The sequence below is a fragment of the Orcinus orca genome, chromosome 14 (assembly GCF_937001465.1).
Source record: "Orcinus orca chromosome 14, mOrcOrc1.1, whole genome shotgun sequence".
Lineage (NCBI taxonomy): Eukaryota > Metazoa > Chordata > Mammalia > Artiodactyla > Delphinidae > Orcinus > Orcinus orca.
In genome coordinates this window covers 37,880,023-37,897,119 of record NC_064572.1, presented here as the reverse complement: position 1 = coordinate 37,897,119, position 17,097 = coordinate 37,880,023, and positions in this window count along the sequence as shown.

The window sequence follows — 17,097 nt, the reverse complement described above, 5'->3', positions numbered from 1 at the left end:
GAGCTAAACCTGAGTCTGGTCTGTGTTTAAGGATTGGTGAGAATGAAAACTTAGAGTCATTCCAAGGTTGATTTTACTTCTGTTTATTCTCAAAATAGTTAGGAACTAGGATAATGGGTGTTAAAAGGTATAAGACAGGGAATGTGGCTCCCCATTGACTCCCCCACGAAGTTAGTATTCTTGTGGAGTTTGCCCAAACTTTGATGGTCTTAGTATTTTACAGAGAGGATACCCTTTGGGTACAGGGAGCTTAGATTGAGGGTGTGCGGTATTTTAAACTGCTGCAATATCTGTGTCCACAAACTATTTATACAATACTAAAAAAATAAATAATTCTATTACTAAGCAAGCCCTGTCCTTCAAATATAAGATCAAGGTTCCAGTCTTTGAAATGGAAGCTGGACCAACACTGGGACAGTCTCTTTTTTTCAGCACTTGTGCTGTAAGATCTGGGAGTTTTCACTGTATATTAGGAATCCTGAATTGTGGAACACTCCTCCACCCCATTATAACACACAATTTTTCTTGTGTAGGTATTAATTCTTCCTGCTACCACAGATGATTTGTTTCTGAAACCTTACAGTGGGTGTGCCATGTCTGTGTTTGTGGAGGGAAACACAGTGTGGATGTTATAGAAGTACTGAAGGAGGGGACTCCAGTGGGGCACAGGCTGCCAGGGGAGCTAAAAACAACCAGGAAGAGAAAAATGAATGAATATACAAAAAAAATGAATAAAAATGAATGCTAATTACATAAGACAGGTTCATCAAGCCTGTTCCATCCATAGGAAACAAAAGGCACAAGGATTAAGACTTTTAAAGACATTACAGGTCCAAATGCAAGATTTGTGTGGAGGTGAAAAGACTAGGTGAGTTCTCATGTGTCTACAAGTAATGCTTCGAAATGAGCTGTACATGGTTATAACTTAGAAGTGAAATATGTAGCCTTGCTTTCTAAGTAGAGTTACTACTGTTATCAGTGGCATTGGCACTGTTTTGAAGTCTAAGGAAGAAGTGTATGCTCTTGTAGATGCTTGCTCAGCCGTGCCGTAGAGTTATAGATGGGAGACAAGAAAGAACAAAGGAGAGTCTGGAGTTTAAACCTGATGGGTTCATGTGGAACCTCTGGTGAGGCCACAAGGACTAGCTTACCATTCTGGCTAAGTGACATGAAGGAAGAAAAAAAAAGCAAACCTTTAATTCCCAGACTCTGGGTTATTTGAGGTTTATTATATTAACACATCCTCTGTAAGAGATTTCAACCATCGTGTACTGGTCCCTCATTCTAAAAGTGGAGAGTATTATTTGTCATCCATATGAATTTATCTTGAAAACTCAACAGATCGCTGCCTCTTTTCTTTGCAAGTATCAAAGCATGAGGTTACACATAGACACACACTGTGGGAAAAAACAGTTGAGGGGTTCCAGACTTTAGACATAAGTACTTAAATCTTAAAGTACAAGATTTCCTGAGATGCTGTTCGTACTGTTGATTGCTGTTTTATTCCCAATAATTGTTGAACTCTGTATATTTTGCATATGTTTGTCATATTTGTGTATCTGTCATTGTAGGGGTGGAATAATGTTCCCTTCTTCCCTTGTAGACTCTTTGGCTAGTCTAATAATTCAATTGATATAAGACAAATTAACAGGAGAAAAACAAACAAAATTAGAAACATGCAGAAGCCCCATGAAGATATGAAGACTCAAAGGGTAGCCAGGTAATTGAAGCTTATGTTACATCCTGAGCTGAGGAAAGGATTAGGGAGGAAGGCCATTCACAGGAAGGGAGAGAAGATGTTTGGCAAACGAAGGTTACGTTGTTATGCGGATGAATTTATTAGTTAAAAAGGAATCTCTGGTGTAGCTGTCTTACTGCTACGGGCCCCCCTTCCTGTGTCAATTTAGGCAGTTGAGAGGGAGGTAAAGAGCTTTTCCTGAATCTGCTGGGTTTTGATTGCCTTTAGCTCAAATAATCCTCATGCCAAAGTGGCATATTTTAGGGTGACAATTTTTGCTCCCCTGCATCATGTATGTGGCATGTGTGACTTTGTTTATAGTGTCTATACAGAAGTGTAACATATTTAGGTTAGATTTCACTTGATTTACATACTGATCCTAGCCATTATAAATTCTCCCTTTGTTTGTTTTGGGCATTTGGTTTAGTTATTAAAGAGCAGATAATGCTGATGCAGCTACTTTCCAGCCCCTGACTTAATCTTAATTTGAGCAATTGACTTGATTTTTTTAAGCCTCTGGTTTGCAAACTATAAAATTGTGATAACAGTTGTATCCACTTCATGGATTATTGTGAAAATTAAGTGAGATCGTTTATATAAAGCACCTAGCACATATTAAATGCTCATTAAATGGAAGATATTATTAAATATTATTTGAATTATCCATCACCCTGGACTATCTAGATTACATCTCCATATTATCAAAATAAAAATAAAAAAAAATAATGACAACAAATGCATATATTGTTTATTACGTTCTAGACACTGTTATAAGAATCATGTTTACATATTAACTCATTTAATCATCATAGCAGTCCTCTGAGGTAGGAGTCTTACTGCTGGCATTTACAGATGACAGTGGAATCAGGAACCCCAAGCCATGGCATCTTTCTTTGAGAGCTTTTCTCCAGGCTTCTGCTTTGGCACTGTTGATTAAATGGTACTCTTTGTGGTCTTCAGTTATTTTCAGTTTTTGGAGTTGAGACAAAGAAACATGACAGGAAATTTTTTTCTTAGAATAATAAAAAAAATTTTAGATTAAAATAATTTTAAAATATTTTTTTAATTTTGAGAAAAATGTATTATTTGATTTTTCTTTCCCAAAGTTAGTAAGGATAGGGTTTAGAAACCAAATACCAATTTTCCTATTTGGGCCTTAATTTTTTTTTTTTTTTTTTGCTGTACGTGGGCCTCTCCCTGCCGTGGCCTCTCCCGTCGCGGACCACAGGCTCCGAACGCGCTGGCTCAGCAGCCATGGCTCCTGGGCCTGGCCGCTCCGCGGCATGTGGGATCCTCCCGGAACGGGGCACGAACCCGTGTCCCCTGCATCGGCAGGCGGACTCTCAACCACTGCGCCACCAGGGAAGCCCATGGGCCTTAGTTTTGATATATTTTGCAAGCCATATTCAGTGCACTGATTAAATCAGTCTTGGTTTTGCTGCAGCAGCAAAGTGATGTCAAAACACACCTGCTTGACCTCAATTCTACTGAAGCTCTTCTGTTATGCTCTGAAGACAAGGCTCGGACTTACAGTAATTCACCTCCATTTGATTCCCTCTTGGGACAAGCCAGCTCCCTGAGCTCTTCTTCCTTTTGCTGGGCTCCAAGGAGATACAGTCATTGATACCTTCCGTTCATTGAGAGGGTATAGTTTGGAGTGAATATTGGTTATTATTTGAGCTGTTCCCTGGATTGGATTGCAAGTTTTTATTCATACCTTTTTAAAATAGTTTGCTGGAATCATGTGACTTAGATATTCTGCTTCTAATGATAGATTTCATGTCTTCAAAAATCTCCAGAGTGGTTACAGTGAAACTTGCAAAAACTTCAGGTTTTGCAGCATAATCTTTAGGAGTACATAGTTTTAATGTTTAATTGTGTGACACAAATGCAGTTTTAAAAGTAAGCCATATTTATCTCACCATATGGTGTGTGATGCCTTCGGTCTCCTCCAGCTAGTTACTAACTGCCTATAAAAGACCATGAAGCAAGACGTTTATGCCTGGGTGTCATCCGTATTTGATTGGGTTTTCATTTCATTTTAAAATGCCACCTGAGGACTTCCCTGGTGGTCCAGTGGGTAAGACTCCATGCTCCCAGTGCAGGGGGCCTGGGTTCGATACCTGGTTGGGGAACTAGATCCCGCATGCACACCGCAACTAAGAGTCCACATGCCACAACTAAGACCCAGTGCAACCAAAATAAATAAATAAAATGCCATCTGAATCTCCTTAATTCCCCTTCATTAAAATGTGTCTATTTAAAATGCAGGGCAGAAATAGTCTTTATTGTTGAGTGTTGATTGGGGTCTTATTCACTCACTGTTCATTTCAAGGAATAAATTACCAACAGATTAGGTCAAATAAGAAGAGACCCCACCTAAGTGACATAAAAGACAGCAAAGCAATGAGCTTGATTAATACCCACTGAGAGTCTGATCAACACACCAGGAGAGAGAAGCCAGGGATGGTTCTACACGGCACAAATGGACTAGGTGTGAAGTAGAGACAAGGTGTTCCCTTCTTTGGAACTACACCTCTGACGAGTACACCTCCTCCAAAAAAATTTCCTTGATTCCTTCACCCCCACTTTTTCTTTTTTTTATAACCTTAGGTTGAAAATAACTCCTCCTTCTGCAAATATCCAGGGCCCAAAGATAATAGTCATAATAACAGTAACCATTTGTGTGCTTACTATGCACAGATCAATTATCTTATTCAACCAAATTTAAAATTTTATTCTTTTAAAAATTACTGCAAGTCTCATACCATGTGTTTGGCATATAGCTAACACTTAATAAATGATTGTTGAAAGAAAAAATAAATAGTGAGCCTCCATTCCTTGGGGTCTTACTATTTCCAATTTAATCGGATTTCTGTTTCCAACACACAAGTTGGTTTTCTCCATTTATTTCTCCCCACATTTTGTCCTCGTCCATGATATTCTGGATTTATCATCTCTTTTCAGTTCCTGTGTCTCATTCCTAAAATGTGTAGAGCTTCGAGGCTAAATGGTGACTTCTACAGAGATCACCCAAATCCCTGTCTCTCTATTCCAATTGAAATGACCAAACTCAGGAATGTAGCTGACCAGAATCTGGACAGTGCTCTCTCTACAACTTAGTTTGCTTATCTCATGAGTGTCTTCATTGAGCTACCAGCATGAGAAGAAGATCTAGGTCTAGAGGAGCCAGAGTTGGAGGACAGGAGGTCAAGATGTCTGAATAGAGGGCGCATTACCCATGTATGTCTAACTGAAGCTCCAGCAGAGCTTTCAAGCACAGGAGAGAGGCAGGGGTAAACCTTCCTAGGAAGAAGAAAATTCAGGAGTAATTTTGGTGTTAGATTTAAGTTTGATCACCTGTAAAATTGCTAAGTGCTGATGTCCTCAGGAAAACATTTTTAGGTTATGCTTCTTAGGTAATAAAATGAGGAGGAGATGTCCCAGAGTTGTAAAAGGGCTCAAAGTGATATGATGCCTATGATCATCAACAATAGAAGGGTGGGAAAGATGCCAGCACAAGAGAGAGTGAGGCTAGGGGTCTTTAATTACACTTGGTAGATTAAAAAAGATCATCATTTGCAACAGAAAAGGAAGCTCCCTTTAATTTCAGAGTAAAAGTAACGAGGTTAACGTAATAGATTGTGTTGTGCCTAGTCTCGTATCAGCTAACATGTTTTCTCAAGAATACACCCAAAATGTACAAAAGCTAGCATTGCAAAATGCAGAGTTTTTATAGCCTACACATCACTGCCTGGAAGAAATAGAAATTAATAACAAACCATAACATCAGAATCACACAACTTGGACATTTGTAAAGAACAGCATACAATACCTTAAATAAATGTTTGGCCAAAGGATAAATCAGATCCCAAAATATAAAAAACTACAAGATTCAAGAATAAGAACCATGTGCATAACAAATGCCTGCATTCTTACAGAAGCTTTTATTGGGCACAGATTCACAGCCTTGGGTATTTTACTGGCAAGCAAAAATAATGAAAATAAATTAACTAAGTATTCAGTGTAAATAGTTGGTAGAGGGCTTCCCTGGTGGCGCAGTGGTTGAGAGTCTGCCTGCTGATGCAGGGGACACGGGTTTGTGCCCCGGTCCGGGAAGATCCCACATGCCGCGGAGCGGCTGGGCCCGTGAGCCATGGCCGCTGAGCCTACGCGTCCGGAGCCTGTGCTCCGCAACGGGAGAGGCCACGACAGTGAGAGGCCCGCGTACCGCAAAAAAAAAAAAAAAAGTTGGTAGAAGAATAAGAGAACACAAACAGAACAGGCACATTGATAAATACAGAGAAAAAAATAAAGGATTTGTAAAGAGAAAATGGTAAAAATTAAATAAAAGTATCCAGACTTATGAAGACAGATAAGAACATATCTAATTTTGAACTCGCTTCATCAAGAAAAAAGATGGAAAGAAATTGACAAGTTTATAATATATGAAAATCTAACAATGTATATGAAAGGCAAAAAGATAATTCTATATATAAATTTATATTAATAAAAAAGAAATGAATTATTTTTTAGAAAAGTAGCACTTTAGGAAAAATAATAGTCATAACTCAAGAAGGAATTGAGGAGCAGGTAAGACTAATAACCCCAGAAGCTCTGTCTTGTCTATTTAACTGCCCACTTAGTGTCTCAAAGACATCTCAAACCAAACTTGGCCATATGGAAGGGCTGAGTTTTCTCCTAGTCAATCTGGTCCACCCACAGGTTTCCCCTACTCAGGAAATGACACATCTCCCATTATCTCAGGCTAAAAACCTTGAACTCATCATTATCAATTTTTTCCCTCATACTCAGCAAATCCTGTTGTCCTTGCCTTTGACTGCATCCAGAATCCAGACTCTATCCACCATCTCTATCCTACAGCCCTGGCAGTCTTTCATCTGGATTACTGTAATGAACTCCTTCCTGGGCTTAGAGCTTTGACTCTTGATTTAGTAAAAACTTGAATCAGATTACTGCTTACAAACCTTCTATGCTGCCCATTTTGCTCAGGGTAAAGGTCAAAACGTTTATCATCCCCTCTAGCCCTGATCTGCTTCCCAGTTCCCTCTCTGACTCCCCCCTCTCCTCCCACTTGCCCCGTTACGCACACACCCATGCTTCCCACTAGCTGCCCCACTGCCTGTGGGCGTTGATATGGGTAAAACATTTTGCAGGCTAATTTGAAAATATGTATCAAAACCTTTAAAAATGCACATACCCTTTAGTGCAGCAGTTTTTTTCTGAATTGATGACATAACCACAAGTGTGCACAAATTTGCAAGAACAGTCATTATAATGCAATTTTAATATTAAAAATAGAAAACATCTTAAATATCTGGTAAAAGTAATGAGTGAATACTTTAATAAATTATAGTATATGCATTGAAAGGCACAATTAAAACTTCTTATTTTATAATATGGGAGATTTTTACTATATATTTTTGTGACTATGTTAAGATACAATATATACACTATAACCTTAATTTTAAAGACACATTTGTATTATATATATGTATTATATATATATATATATATATATAATCATCTGACAGAAATACTGCATAGATTTTCACCAACGTGAGTATTAAAGATATATGGCTCTTAATTATTGGATTAAGCATGAATTTAAACATTTTATATTCTTTTCAATATTTCTCCCACATTTAAAAGGAAATTACTGATTTTTAATCAGAAGATTATAATAAGATTAAAAAGAATTGAGGAGACTTTACATGAGAAACTCTTTCGAAGTCTGCTGATATGTTCCTACCATTATTGACAATGGTAACCATTTATTGAGTGCTTATTATTTGTGACAACCACTCCCATAGAAGCTTCAGAGTTTTTTAAAGTGAACAAAGTTCTATTGTTTTGTTTCTTTAGCAGATGAGAATACTGAGGAAAAAGATAGCCCAGTGCATTATACTGATTTTCACCCTGGTACACAGCAGTTCTGACTTCACATGCTTGTGTGTCTATGTGTATGTATATCTTGACTTCACAAATAAATTGTGAACACTTTCAAAGGAGAATCGGTGTCATATGAGAACATCAAACAGCACGCATTTTCAAGCATTTTTTGATATCAAAGATCTCTTACTTTATAAGATGGTATCTTTTCCCCCTTCCTATCAGTCTTCTTTCATCTGTATGTATAAGTCATAATAGCTGTTTTGAAATCCACAATCCTGATTGTCTAGTACCTTCCTACTCAGTATGATGTTGGGATACCAGCAGCACTGGCCTCACTTGGGAGCTTGTTGAAATTCAGCATCTTCCTCCCTCCTCCTAGACCTGTGGAGTCTGAATCTGCATTTGGCTAAGGACCCAGTGATCTAGAGGCACATTCATGTTTGAGAAGCTCTGGTTTAAAAACTGTCTTAAAACATCAAGTGAAGAAAAACCTTTCCTTTTCTCTTGGTTTTACTTGTAAACTGATTCTGACTCATTGTCCTTGGGAGCACGAGAATTATTTTATTTTGTGATGCAGACGATCGCATTTAGATCTCTTCTGTGCAGTTTTGCTCTGTGGTGTCTCCTCCAGAGCATCTGGCTTAAAGTAATCTGAGGTGTAACAAATGAACTGTGCTTCTCAGTGCTAGGGAGACATGACTGATATTTTCGGTTTGCTGCTTTGCACATCTGTGAGTTCACCTTGATTTTTGGCTCCTTTTTCAGCTCCCACTACTTGTGTGGGCTTTGGTAGCTGGGAGGTGCACAGAGAGAGGGCCTCTGCTCCCTGCACTCTGGAGGTGGCGCGATGATACCAGCGCCTACACGACAGTGGTTGGCAGAGAAGCGAGGTATGCCTTAGAGGCTGCCAGTCATCCTCCCTCTTACATTATACCTGGCAGACTTGGAACAACTTCTTGTCTGAGGAAAGGACCAGGTTCTCACAGTGGGGGGATTCCCAGTGCCACCTTCCTGCATTTTATCTGGACCTTGGACTGTAAGTGCCCAACCCCTCAGAAAAATTACCTGCTACAAAACAATTCACATAGTTAACTTTACATAGTAACGTAAAATTTACAATGTGGTTCAGATGCTGATCTCATTTACACAGTCATATGAGGTAGGTATTATTGTTCTGTTTGCTAGATAGACCAGTTACGTCTCAGACAGTTTAGTTACTGCACTAGGTGTCACTTTAGTGAAGGATGGAATCCCATGTCCCATATCTAGGTCTCTGTCTGAGGCCCTGGCCCCAGGACTGGGAAGTTAAAGATAGCAAAAGTTGGTTAGGCACCTAAGGAATATCAGGCTCTGCTGCTTTTTGGTCACATCAGATCCCTCTCCATATCTATGCCCTCCTTTTCTCCTTTGTATAAAACTACACAGTCCTTAGGACCTATCCTAGCATCAGGCAGCTCATCTTCAGTCATGTATGGTTCCTTAATCAGCTGTTGTCCCTTAAGCTGGAGTTTCATCACCCTATAAAAGAGACATCCCTCTCCAAGAATGGAAGCATCTCCTCTGTCCCGCTCCTCAAACCTTATTGTGTCCCCGTTTCACTAACTTTTTTTTTTTGTAATTGCAAAACTCACCCATACTACCCTTCAGTCCCTGTCTTCTCCTTCAGATTTGCTGTATTTTGTTGTCGTTTCATATCTTCAATTCAACAATTCTTTCTTGGGTTTCCTAATATGCTAGGCCATACAACATGGTCTGATACCTTATATTTATCCAGAAGCCACTGCCCCAGGGGCAGTGGGTGCTACCAACTTGCCCTCTCACATCTTATAGGAAGCACTCAGATGGCTCCACCTCACATACCTGCAGCTCAATCAAAATCACATTTGTGCATCTATTTCCAAATCCTGGGTTTGTCTTTCTCTCTGTCTGATATCTTGTCTTGGTAGTATGTTTATTACCAAGAGTAGCATCTGGCCTCTGATTTCCCTATTGCTTCATCTTCTCTCTGCTCAGAGCTTGAAATCCAGGTTTGTGTCTTGGATCCCAACACTGGCTAACAGTGATGGCTGCCTACTGGTGAAGCATCCTCCTCTGTGTACCTGCCTCCTGCCTTGTGCTATACTCTCCCTCTGGGACACCTCAATCACTTTGTCTGGGTCCCTGATACCAAGGCTTACCTGTATTATGATTTATGGATGATGAGCATTTTGGATATTGTGTTCACATTGAAGGTACCCACCCTTCTTTCTTCTCCACCCAACTCCCTTATCCCGACCACTTCATGTTCTCTCCATAGCAAGAGAGTCTAATTCTAGTTCTTACTCTCTCATTGCCTGTAGTTATCCATGCCCTGACTGACTAGCCTGCTTCATAAAACAGAAGATAAGGAGAGAGAGAAACAAGTGTGAAAATATTTTAACAACAAACTGCAAACTTCACACTTTTTCCCTTCTGTTCAGTTTTGTGTCATGATGAATAGTAAGTTTTGATGAAAACTGAGTTACACTAACACGTCGTTGTCTGTCCTGCCCTTTTCAATCCTTGGCTGAAGATGGATGCCTGGGAAACAACTTATGTCTGGTGGGTCTTTTCCCATTTCCTTTTTCATATTCTCTCACCATTTCTGTGACACAGTGACCTGAGTGGGCATAATGGGAGGCATTCCTGTTACTCTGAGAATGAGAAAGATTGAGATTTATTGATTTTTTTTGCACTGTCACTGACTCTACAAAAATAGCCTATTCAATGTGATCAATTTTTTATCTCGAAGATGATAGCATGCATTAGGAAGCTGTCCTTTTTCTTCCTCTCCTCTTCCTTTTATTCTTTTCTTCCTCCTCCTTCCTGTTTTTTCTCTCTCTCAATAATGTAGTTGATAGGGATAAAACTTGTAAGTGTAATATACCAGAAATTTCAAACTGACCCTCAAACACGGGAGGGTATTGTACAAACCCATGATCATCTTTTCAATATACATAAAACCTGAGTCTTCTATGATTTTTCTAAATAGGTTAGCTTTGGAGAAATCAGTAGAGAAATAATTTGTTTGGAGTATTAGTTATTATCCTTGATTTCATGGTACTCATCATATGGGTATCTCAGGTTCTTCAGTTGAGTGGATGCTCTATCTTGTCAGTCCTGCTCTCAGCTATTCACTACAATAGCAGCAGCAGCAGCCTATACACTCAGCATTGACCAAAAGGTCATCCCTTAGCTCCTTCAGGGCTTCTTGCAAGATCATCATGCTTCTCTAAGTTAGCAGGCATTCTGTGTCCGAGTCAAAAATGTATGAAACCCTGTCTAGGAATCCAGATTCCTCTATAAAATCCCTGACTTGAGTATGGTATTCAAATGCATCATTTAAGTTCAGTTGGAATGGGAAACTGTGGTCTGTGATATGCTTGCTACCTTTGAGATCTTCCCAGGGTTTGAGATCCAGGACTCTAAATACAACTACTTCATATCTTCTTTTAGTTTAATTTTTGGTCTTCTGTGATATCACTGTGTTTTCAGTTATAGCAAGAAAGGTAAGTGTTATATCATCCACTCATAATATCCCACAGCTTCAAATCTTAAGTGAAGAGATGAACAAGATAAGACAGACGTATTCTTGAAAACCTGCTGTGGATTATAAGGCATCTTTGCAGTTATAACAAGGTTTTGCATAGCGACTTGAGTGTGGAGAATGATAACCCTCTGTTTTAGAGGATGTGGTGGTGGTACCTTACAGAATAAGAGAGCATATACCCTTGATTTTACTAAATGAGATAGAAAACTGCCATTCTTTGTCTGTTTTATAAGATGTTATTTTTGCATGTACAATGTGTAACTTACGTATTTTTATTCCTTGTTTCCCATGCAAGGATTTGAGAACTTATTGTGGTAAATGAAAATCTTTTTAGAGTTGCTTTCATTCTGGATGACCATGGGCAAGTAACCTAGCCCTTTTTAGGCTCAGTATATTTTTAAAGTAGGGACCTAGAGCTATTTTCTTTGTAATGTTTTGTGAGAACTTACTTTGATTATGAGAGATTGTAGTAAAACCCAAAAAATGTTATGCAGCTCTCTTTCTCTTTCTCCTTCTCTCTCCCTTTCATTCACTCTCTAGTTTCTATTATTATTATTCATTTTGAGAGGAGATTATCTTCTGACAAGCATATAGTATCTGGTATAATGCTCAGTGCCTGATACATTATATAGATTGAGCATATATATTTGAATATATGCTGAATGAAGATTTGGCATCTAGATCAAGGGTGAGATGTTATATATTGATTTTAAATATAGTAACAGTATTTACTGAGCATCCACTATTTATTTGACGTGCATCTGGATACTTTATATTTTTTATTATTCTTGCTAACAAATATTTTTTATTATTCTTGCTATCATACAAGGTTAGGATGACATCCTGCACTTATCAATGGTGGAATTTGAGCCTAGTTTGAAAACTTATATATAGTCAGTAAATGTCAAAACCAGAATTTGAATTTGAGGACTAGCTTAGCACTACCCCAACTCCTGTTTCCCCACTACTCCATTCTAACTATCTTAGGAAGGTAATATTGGAAAGCATAGGTGTTATGACCACTTGGAGAATGTTTTCAGAATCTTCTTTAATCATCTGATTAATTTTGGCAGTAAACTTACTTCAGTGCATCTGGCAATAAAATTACTTTGATCAACCAAAATCCAATTGCCACGATATTTTTACTACTTTAGACTATGTTTAACATATGCTATTTAAAAAGATTATGTAAGATCTACTCAATGATATTTGAATCATAATTTCTAAAACTCCTAATTAATTAAAATAGGTGATATTTATATTGAAATCTGACCTTGGCTGTGGTGAGATGATTCAGTCACTTGCTTTACTGCCTTTTCCTGAGTAATTAGGGTCTTGCTTTGAAGTTAAGCTTTCACTGCTGGTGTCACAACTCTTCTGCCTGGTGAGACATGTCAAATAGGGCCACCATATCTCTGTTCATGCTAGGCAAATATACATTCCTCATCCAAGGGGAAGCCAGTGTCAGGACATAATCTCATAAGAAGCTCTGGTTTGCAGAAGAAGGGGTGGGTAGAGCTTGGTGTCTCCCACTTGGAGTTCTCTTCAGGCGGGTTCCCAGTTGGACTCGCTGTAGATCACTGGATGGAGGAGAGACTGAATATTAAATGAAGAGAACTGTTTCATTAAAAAATCTCTTGGGATACTAAGACCAAAGACGCCCACAGAACAGTGGATGTCTTAAAGGGTGAGAGGTATTCTTCCCCATTTCTCATCAGTACACATCTACAATCACATCTGTATCTCCAGGACACCAGTATATTGGACACTGTTGTGCTCTGAGGCCCTATATGATATAGCAGCTGAGTCCAGATAACAGCCCCAAGCTAATATGGCATCCTCAGAAGTTCTCAGAGTGGCAATGTCTGATAAAAGCAGCAACAATCCCAGGCTAGGAGAGGTAGACTCTAGGAGAGGAGACTGGGCACAGAGGAAAATTTAAGAAATCACAGACCTCCAGGGCAACTGACCTGGTCATAGTTGCTTGAGATCACTGGGATGATGCCCTATCAATATCCCCTGAAGTCTCAGTGGACGCCTTAGGGCTTTCTCCTGGGCTTTTGACCCTCATTAGCAATTCATTACATGGAATTTTAGGTTGCATTAAATAACTTCATTTTTTTGTTATTTTCCTTCAAAAGTTAACAATATTATGGCTTTGGGCTTTTGGGGCCGTCTTTTTCTTTTGCTTTAGTTTTTAAATGCAGTCAATATTTCTGAACACGCCCCAGAGCACTGAATGCATTTACAGTGTATGTTGTAGCCCAAGCCTCATTTCCAGTGTAGAATTTATGATGTTATTTCAACCGAAATACAATTTTAGAAAATACAGACTTTTAGAAGTTAAAAATGAGCTGAGGGCCAGCAGTTGGTTTTATATCACAGGGTACTGTGTCACAGTTCGCCATCTTGTCCTGCTTGAGTGGAGGACAATGGACTCTATAAGCACAGTCCTGGGACCATGACTGGATATATTTCATGCCCATGAATTGGGGTGGTTCATGCTTATAAGGCTATACACCAATACCGAGAAGAATAATCAGTAACTGGTTATAAAATTCAAATGGGACAAAGGAACCATGGGGAGCTGTGACATGTGAACTATGGATGTGGGCAGAGGAAAAGAAACCTGGCTGAATTCTCTGGAGATCAGTTATCGACTGCAAAATATTGATCATCTGTAGGTTCAGCTGAGTGAAATAAGCCAATTGGAAACTGCTAGCAATGTGTTTAGGTACAGGAAAGTTAAACAACAGCATTACTCAAAGTATCTGATTCCAGCTCAATATGCATTTGACTCTTCTTTTCCCTGTAAAAAATTCCATCCTTAGTGCATTTTCCATTTCTGCAAAAACTCATGGGCTATTAACTGATTTACACATACTTCCCTGGAGCAAAGTGACTTGGAAAGAAAACCTTTAAGCCAGACTTCTCTGTCGGATATGCTGAAGTATTTTCCATACCAATAAACTACTGTGTGTCCAAGTAATTTCCTCCATGCAGCTTGAAGTTGCTCTAAGATAGGAAAGATAGTGATTTCCAGCCAGATGGATGTATAGTGATAGTAATCACCTCACGAAGATTAAACTCACTAGGGCTGCAGGGTGCTTGGTTAGAGGGTGAGTAATCTTTACTGTCACTCAGTGAAAAGATAAAGAGTAGCTGGAAGCAGGAATGGCTCAGAATCCATTACCACCCTCCAAAATCTCGGCTCTTCCTACGTCTTCCCTATTTCATTAGTAGTATCAGCTTCTGCAGTCTCCAGCCACAAATCCTGCAGTCATCCCTGTTTTCTCTATCACCCTTACCCGCTCATCTAATGGGTCTCAGGTTGATCTCTAGCATGAAGAGAGCTGTGGAGTTTTAAATCATTTGGAGAGATGAGTGTTAAGGAGTTGATGAGCCAGAAAAACAAAACAAAACAAAAAACATATTAAAAGAAGAATTGACATAATTACCAGGACTGGAAGGCCTTAGTGACCTTAGTTATGGACCTCAAACATCTCAAAACATCTGTGCAGTCATATCCAGATTTATGTGGCCTATTTCAGTCTTCATCATTTATCATTTCCCAATGCTGCCAGATCCTTAAAAATCCAAATCTAAGTTAGATCATTAAAAAAAAAAAATCATCCAATGCCTATCATTTTCACACAGTGTATGGCTTCTTAGCTTCAACCCTATTCATCATCCTATTTTCCAGGCATAAAAGTTTATATATAGTTTTTAAGACAAGTAATTAGTTTTCATACTTGAATCATGCTGTTTCAGCTCCATGCAGTTTTCTTCCTTCCCAGTCACCCCTATTCACCTACCATCCTCATATCGTCTACCTTTTGCCACCTCCTGCTAGCTGACCTTGAAATTTTCTTCTCAACATTAGAGTCAACTCCTGACTCAATTTTTCCCCTAATTCTTCATGCAGAATTAAGCACTTCCATATTTCTGGTCTGATGATCATTTTATTGAAATTGCCATCACCATATGTCGTTCGCTGTATTATGATTAGCTCTGTGTATATCTGCCTACTCTGCTGGATTGTGAATTTCTAGGAGTTCAGACTTACGACTTTATCCCCAGCACCTAGCATACTGTTTGGCAAACAGTACTCAACACATATTTAAATGAATTAAAAATGATTGGTAAATTAATTGATCAGTTTACTTTTCAAGGGTTTAACCCACCAGTGCTTGGTTAAATATGTATTTGGACTGAATGCCAAACCCAGGTAATGATTTTCAGACACATTTTTCTTGTTATCACTGCTTTTAGTTCCTGAGATTTCTGAGGACTGGTTTAAGTATGGAGGATTTTTCAGAGAAGAGAGAGAACAGTAGAACAGGTACAATTACCAGACAAATCACTTCTTCTTTTAAGTTCTTGTATTTAGAGAAAATGATAGTGCATACAAAGAAATGTAAATTTTTGCAACTGCTCTCTTATTGATGACCTTGGAGAAAATCAGCCCTACCTCTAGAGTTGCACTGTCCCATGTGGTATCTCCAGCCACATGTGGCTATTCAAATTTCAATTTAGATTACTTAAAATTATATAAAATGAAAAATTCAGTTTCTTAGTAGCACTAGCCACATTTCAAATGCTCAATAGCCATGTATGGTTAGTGGTTACCATATTAAACAGTGCAGACAGAGAACATTTCTGTCATCATCACAAACAGTTCTACTAGACAGCAGTGATCTATAAGATTGCCCAAACTACTGAAAGAGCCATCTTTGTTAATGCAGCATGTTTATGTCACTCTCATGCCTAAATCTTTTAGTGTCCAATATCAAATTCAAAAGCCTTAATATATATCCCTGCCCTCATGAACTGCCTTTCCTGATGATCTCTCCAGCCTCATGGCTTGTTGTAGTCCGACAATCACCCTGTGTGCTGGAGGAAATGGTGTTCTTACAAGTTGGTAAATTAGCGGAGCTCTAATCACCTATATCTACCTTTTGCCTGGAATTCCTGCCCATGTGCCTAATTCCCGCGACTTTTCCAGGCATAATAACGTGAAACCTTCCTTGACTGTGTCCATTGGTAATACCCTTATTGGTATTGCTGAATTTTCAGGTACAGTTTTCCCTGAACAGTAACAGTATGCCCTTTACCTCTATCATATGGTAAATATGGTTGATAAAGCATAATGATTATTGCTATGGAATGAACCCGTCAATGTTAAATACAACGTCCTCTTACCATCCATCTTCAGCCTCCAAAATGGGTATAACACATAAATAATTCCTAAATTTGGCAATATCTCTACATGATGACTGGCAGATATCTCTACATGATATGATGACTCTACACTCTCTGGCTACACTCTTCTTTGATTTACAGATTTATGCTCTTAACATATCTTTATAAAAATAAAAACAAAGCATTTATTTTTTAGTTTAGTTATCCACTTATTTAATTTACTGATTTAAGTAGATTTCTGTTTTGCCTATACCAAGATTATGGTTACATATATTCAGAGATGCTTTTTTGAACACAAAGAATAACATAGGAAGTTAAAGAAATGTATCATGAGATGCAATATTCAGAGAAATTGGAGAATGTATTATATTGTCAACATTTAGCCATTATAATCAAATTTAATCATCAAAGCTGCCTTGGAGTCTTTAGTATCTTAGCATTAATTTCAAAATAATTTATTCTATTATTACACTGACTTTCATACTAATGTAAATGAGCTTAATAAGATGAAACTCAAATGTAATGTTAAAACAGAAACATAATAGAAATTGTAACCCAAATGAGAATACTCCAAAGCAGAGGCTTTTTGGCTGCCTTCTGTGGAGGAATTTTCATTTCCTTTAATCCATATCACAGCCGTCTTGTCACATCACCAAAAGGGGAGATAAAAATT